Below are 7,374 nucleotides of genomic sequence, written 5' to 3' on the forward strand. Positions count from 1 at the left end.
AAACAGGAAAGGAGAAAAATAGGATGGGGGAAAAAGAGGCAGGACAAATAGAAAGCAAATAGCAAAATGGCAGACTTAGAATTCAACTTCCAACTATGTTGAAGTAACTGGTACTAAATCAGCCCTCCTGAAATAAACTATAAATCTGAACAAACCATTTGAGACAACTTTTTAAGGCAGAGACCAACAGAGAGCACAGTACTACAACTCTTGAGAGAAAGAAAACTCATGAGGTGAGTAAGCCCAGGATCACCCAGCTCTCTAACTGGATATAATTTTCCAACTGTAATGCAGAGACCTAGAGCCTGAGCTGGTTGAGGTGATCCCGCTGATCCGAGGAGGCAGAAATCAGAGTCTGGGTTGGCTGAAGTAGCTGTAATCTACGATGCAAGGTAACAGAGAAAAGGTGGCTGTGCAGAGAAGAAGTCCCCAGGAGCCCTGTGGGAGGTCCTGTATAAAATCCTTAACTGAGGACAAGGCTATACATGTTCAGAGTGAGACTATGAGAGTTTACCAGATAGCAGTTAAGACAGAGTTGAGAGGGAAATAGAGATATTAGAGAACAAGCACTGCTAGAGAAAAAAAGCATAGTTCCTAGCCCTTTCAGAGTGGAGAGATCCTGTTAATACTTTGATAACATAGCTGGCATTCAGTTGAAACAGCAGAAGGCTACACCATAGGAGTAATGGCCAAGCTTTACTATAAGACCTACTCTAGATGCACCCTAACAAAGTATGAAACCAAGTTTTAATAAGATCCAGAAGAGAAATGGAGTTTGAAAGTTAATTCCTGACAAGCTAGACGAGCTTGAGAAACATCCTGAACTTTCCACAGATCTGTGGAAATTAAATTAAATTACAAATCAAAAATAATGAGATATCTAGAAAATCTCCTAGTATCTGGAAATTAAATCTCTTCTAAATAGCCCATGGTCAAGGAAAAATCACAAGAGAAATTAGGAAATACTTCAAACTAAAAAATAGTAACTTACCAAAATTCGTGGAACACAGAACAAACAATGCTTAAAGGAGGAATTTAGTTTTAAATTCACACATTAGAGAAAATAGCAAGATTTAATATCAATTATCTAACTTTTCACTTTAAGAAGCTAGAGAAAGAAGAGCAAATTAAGTCCAAAGTAAGTCATAAGAAAGGAATAATAAAGATTAGAGTAGAAATCAGCAAATAGAGAAAATTAACAAAGCCAACATTTTTTCTTTTAAAGGATTAATAAAATTAATAAACACCTCTCAATAAAAATTAAGAAAAAAACAGGAAAATCACAAATTAACAGTATCAGAAATAAGAGAGAAGAATCACTACAGATCCCAAAGACATTAAAAGGATAATAATGTAATATTATGAACAACTCTATGGCAATAAATTCAACAACTTAAATAAAATGGGCAACTCTTTTTTTAAAAAGACAAAAATTTATGAAGAAATACAAAGTCTGAATAGCCCCTATATGTATCAAAGAAACTATAATAAAAATTTTGCATAAATAAAACTCCACACCCATCTGAGTTCACTGGAAAGTTCTATCAACCTTTAAGGAGACTTAATACTAATGTTACATAAACACTTTCAGAAAATAAAAAAGAATGTTCCCACTTTATTTTATAAGCCAGCTCAATCCTGATACCAAAATCTGACAAGGACATTACAAAAAAAGAAACTTACAGACAAATAGCCCAAATCCTCAACTGTATTAACTAATGGGAAAAGACAGTGTTTTCACCAAATGCTGCTAGGATAAATGGATAAACATATGGAAAAAATGAATATTAATTTCCTCCTAACACAATTAATAATGTGAAATGGATCACAGACCTCAGTGTAAAAGCAAAACTATAAAATGTCTAGAAGAAAAGATGAAAGAAAATTTTTGTGGGCTTGAGAGTTGACAAGGATTTCTTAGATATAACACCAAGAACATTAAACATAAAAGAAAATTTTGATAAACTGGACTTACTGTAATTAAAACTTTCTGCTCTATAAAGCAGAGTAGAGTTTCATAAAACTGAGTAAAAAGTTAGCAGTTCCCTAACAGGAGAAAGCATAAACAGATTGTGGGATAGTCATACAATGGAAAACTCAGAATTTTTAAAATTTTATTTATTATTTATTTTTTGAACTGGATCAGTTATCTTAATTAAGTTCTTTGCAAGAAACTTGGAACACCAATTTGTGAGGATAAACTCCATTTCTGAGAGAAAACACAGAGCAGAGGTAGCTCTAAAGCTGAGGAAGAGCTTTGATTTTTGGCAGAATTTGTGAGTCCATAGCTTTCTGATCAACCTTGTACTGTTCTGTAATCTCATATTTCCCCTTCTCTGTGTCAAAAATCTCAAAAGTTTATACAGCTTCTTCTTCTTGAAGTAAGCATAAGTGAGATGATTTGGGATTTTTGCACTACTGATATAAATTTTGATGGACTGGCAATAACAAATTTCTGGTGTGTTCTATGCAGAGGAACTTGACTGAGGGCCAGAGATCCAGTCACAAGTAGCAAGCCACCGCTCAGTTGCCTCAGGAAAACCACCCTCTTGCTTCTATGGTGCCCAATGACGACAATCAAAATGGTTCCAGGAATGATGCTAGCTCGCAGTTTTCTCACATGCTGAAGGAAAGGTTTTTGCTGTGGCTCAATAGCTTTTGAGTCACATCTTCAGTAAGATAATACCTAGGCAATTTGTGAAGCTCAACCACTCAGATATCACCATTTCTGTCACCACCAACTGGTTTTGTAACAGTATCAAGAACCTTCTTCTTTTTCCTTTCAACCCTGGATTTAGCTGCTGAATTCTTCCTCTCGTACATGGCCTTTTTGTAATACATAGCTGATTGGGAGTATCTGTCAATTCCTCTGACTAGGTCAGAGTTTCAGCTGCAGTGGTGCTTCTTCTTTGGTGTTTCAGCCTTCAGATTACCCTTCTTAACCTTGCCTCCACCATCAGCCTTCTTGGCTTTAGGTTTTTTCCCCTTACTATCTGGATTCTCAGCTTTCATCTGCCATCTTGGAAGATGGGGAAGAGTCAAAAAAATTTTTAAATGAACTACTGATACACACAACAAAGATGACTATTTGGGGGGCATCTGGGTGGCTCAGTCAAGTTTCGGCTCAGGTCGTGATCTCAGGGTCATGGGATTGAGCCCTGTGCTGGGCTCCACACTCAGTGTGGAGTCTGCTTGAGATTCTCTGTCCCTCTACCCCTCTCTACGCTCACACTCTCTCTAAATAAATAAATAAATAAAATTTTTTAAAAAACAAAGATGAGTATTGGAAACATTACACTAAGGTTAAAAATCTAGACACAAAACAGTATCTATGAAGTTCAAGAACAGGCAAAATAATCTATGAAATCAGAATGTAGTTGCCTTCTAAGATGTAGCTGAACTGGAAAGGGACAGTAGGGAACTTTCTGGATGATAGAAATGTTCTAGATTCTGTTTAAGGTGATGGTTACATAGGTGCATACTTTTATCAAAAGCAATCAAATTGTACACTTCGGATCTTTGCATTTTATGATAAATAAATTTTATTCAATTTTTCAAGTGACACTATAAAAAAAAATTTTAGTTCCTGCTGAATTATGTAATTTTCCATCTAGATTTCAAAAGGTATCAAGTACCAAGTAAAATAAAACTCAATGACCCATACACCTTACATGAATCCGAAAGTTTCCAAAGTTTACTCACTTAATATTCTACAGATTAGGAAAGGCATATCCAGTATGAAAAGACACAACAAGAACAAGAATGGAGGGGCGCCTGGGTGGCTCAGTCGGTTAAGCGGCTGCCTTCGGCTCAGGTCATGATCCCAGGGTCCTGGGATCGAGCCCTGCATCGGGCTCCCTGCTCAGCGGGGAGTCTGCTTCTCCCTCTCCCTCTGCCTGTCATGTGCTCTCTCTCTGTCAAACAAATAAAATTAAAAAAAAAAAAAAAAAGAACAAGAATGGAGTGTCATGTTATCTGCTTCTTCCCTTCACCTCCCCACAGTGTTCAACCTCCAAAGAAAGCCCACCTGAATGCTCTGAAGACCAAAAGTTGTCAATAAGCTTTCAAGCCTTGTCACAAGGTAGGAATAACTCCAGACAAAACTTATCATCAGAACAATAACCAGGACCAACCTAAAAGCAATCACTCCTTTGGTATCCCCATCAAGGTCATTCAAGTCAGTGAGACTGACCTTTCTCAACATTAACCCAGGATTCTAATCAAGCTGACATGGAGATGAACTTATTTTGTCCAGCTGGCTACAAAAACACATGCATGAATTCTTTCTTGCTCACCCTCAAGCTAGCCTTTCCCTCCCCTCCTCCTGTTTCTTTTCTTTTTCACACATGCACAAACAGTCACGTCGTCATATGAGACAAGTGAACACTGAATCTTAAGGGTAAAAAAACAGATGTTTTCCAATTATCCTTCACAAAACCATATTTTATATCGGGCTCTTCTATGGATTTATAACCAATGAAGAGATGTTACTACATTAGCTCATGGAGGGGGATGATAAAAACTGGAAAGGAAGAGTCAGACAAGGCAAAGAGAAGCTATCCAGAAGGCTGCAATTGGAGAAGCATGACAAATGGGCAGCACAGTTTTAGAGGGCTCCGGCAGAAAGGCAGATTGCCTGACTGGGAGATTCTCCGCAGCTGGAGCATCGCACACACCATCTGGAATTTTTTAAATCTGCTTTCCCCAGGTGATATGATTCTCAGAGTGCCAGTGGAGATGAGAAAAGAAGTAATTGTATAGCACAGAACAGCTCCAAATGCTCCCCAAATTAGTTAATGAAATCTTGTTTGAATCAGTTTCAGCTTCCCCTCCACATTGAGCCCCTAGTTTTGTGTTGTTGTTCCCCCACAAAAAAAAAAAAAAATTGAATGGTAGGAGTTTAACTCCTAAAAAAGGTTTTCTGTACAGTGGAACAAAACATGATTCCCAGAACAATGGTCAAAAATGGTGCTCCAACTGTCGGATCTGGTCCAAATTTCCCAAGACAGGCCAACAAAGCTTCATTTTCAGTCTCACTCCTCTTGACTGGTCTTAGCACTACTTTTAGCTGTTGCCAAATGGAGAGCCTACAGATTGAGGTCCCCTGTTTTCGTTCCCAGATGGTCCAAACTTCAGATTTAAAACAATAAGGGAAAATATAATTTTAAAAATTAAAAGCAACCATAAACCAAACTCATAAAAATGAAAGGCTTTGGTTTTATTTTTTCACAGTATATATCTGTGAATACGGAGGGGGTGCATGCAAGAAAAGGAGAGAGAGCTTACTAAGGAATAGGAGGGTGAGGGAAGGAATAAAAAGTAGCAGGAAAGGAATTCTGCCTCTATCCTCTATCCTCATATCTTCCCCTAATTGACTTTTTTTTTTCTCTCCTATCTTGTTTTATGCCAGAAGTATAAAGCAAACTTTTTCTATGAAGGGCCAGATAGCAACTTAGCAACTATTTTAGGTTTTGTGGGCCATGAGGGTTATGTCACAAGTACTCAACTCTGCCATTGTAGCATAAAAACAAACATAGACAATATGTAATGAATGAATATAGCTTTGTTCCAACTTATGAATAGTGAAATTTGGATTTCAAATACTTTTCGCATGTCATGAAATAATATTATTGTGATTTTTTAAACTACTTAAAAATGTAAAAACCATTCTTTGGTCTCAAATCATGCAAAAAAAAAAAAAAAAAACAGTCAGCAGGCTGGATTTGGCCCATGGGCCACAGGTTGCCAATCCCTATTTAATACCAATAAATGCCATTATTCAAGGTTCAATTCCAGAACTACACAATGGCTGCAGCAAGAGTCTCACATGATGTCTTACTCAGGGTAGTTTTTCAAAATTGAAGTGTTCCATTATACCATGAGGAACTGTGGTAAACTTTTCATTCTCAGGATCACAGATGTCGAAAGGTGTAAATAAATGTGTATCTAAAATAAATTCCTTTCCTGCTTTAAACTTAAAATTTTCTCCTTTACCTATTCTTTTTATGGATCTTCTTCATTCTTGTTGGCATCAAGAAAGGGTAGTGTCTTGATGATCATAAACATTTTCAAGTATCTACCAGTGCTTCACCGTGGTGATGATAAAGATTAATATAGAGAGCAGTACATTTCTTTTCTCTTTCTCCCCCCACCCCACTTTTTTTTAAATGAAAACACCAACATGTCCACTCAAACAAATTAGCATCTCTATGTTGGCAGACTATTTGCTGGGAACAACAAACTCCTATGTCATTTTGAAAAGGGAAAAAAAGCTGGATACGAAAAAATAAGCAAGAAGAGTAGTTTATAACTTGTAAGTTTGGGCATAGCACTTTTCACAAGACTTTTCACTAAAGGGACCATTCTTAGCCAAAGGTACCAAGCCAGGAGCTGGTGCTACAGATACGGTCCTGGCCTTAAAAAACTTACAGTCAAGTTGTGGGGACATATGTATGAGGCAAAAAGAAGAGTAATATAGTAAACCACAAATACTTCACAGATTTCAATATATATTAAAATATACAGCAAGATAGAATCCCACACAGATATTCCAAAAATGAAAACTTAGAGAAATTGTATGAGAAAAATCCAACTAAAAAATACATTGAAAAAATACTTCCTGCCTCACAAAAACAGAATTAGAAAAATACTCAAAAAAGTCATAATAAAGTATAAATCCCCTCCCTACTCCCCTCCAAAAAACCTATGGATAAAAAGGAAGGATCATCCCAAAAGGAAAAGAAGACAATTACAAATATAGTAAAATATAAGAAATAAAGCACAAAAGATAAATGATAATAGGGACATAAACATGAATGTCCTTGTGACATATATTGGGAGTTATATTTTTAGGTTTAAAGTCAACAGTGAATTTAAAAGTTTGAGCTAGTAGTGTTTAAAATGCTACAGAAAATGCAAATATGTGGGGAATGCAAACTGGTGTAGCCATTGGAAAACAGTATGGAGGTTCCTCAAAAAGTTAAAAATAGAACCCCCATATGATCCAGTAATTGAACTACTGGGTGTTTACCCAAAAAATACAAAAACACTAATCCAAAGGGATACATGTACACCTATGTTTATAGCAGCATTATTTATAATAGCCAAATTATGGAAGCAGCTCAAGCATTCATCAACAGATGAATGGATAAAGAAGATGGGGTATGGTATATATATATACAATGGGATATTACTTAACCATCAAAAAGAAGATAGCAGGAAGGGAAAAATGAAGGGGGGGAAATCGGAAGGGGAGACAAACCATGAGAGACTATGGACTCTGAGAAACAAACTGAGGGTTCTAGAAGGGAGGGAGGTGGGGGGATGGGTTAGCCTGATGATGGGTATTAAAGAGGGCATGTACTGAATGGAGCA

The 7,374-nt window shown here is 36.8% G+C and overlaps 1 pseudogene; it reads right to left on the bottom strand.

Moving 5' to 3' along the window:
• Positions 1–2,151: 2,151 nt before the first annotated feature.
• LOC102740775 (large ribosomal subunit protein eL6 pseudogene) lies at positions 2,152–3,243 on the bottom strand (annotated as a pseudogene).
• Between the last annotated feature and the right edge of the window lie 4,131 nt (positions 3,244–7,374).

This window comes from Leptonychotes weddellii, chromosome 6 (assembly GCF_054177405.1).
Source record: "Leptonychotes weddellii isolate Sample4059 chromosome 6, ASM5417740v2, whole genome shotgun sequence".
Taxonomy (NCBI): Eukaryota; Metazoa; Chordata; class Mammalia; order Carnivora; family Phocidae; genus Leptonychotes; species Leptonychotes weddellii.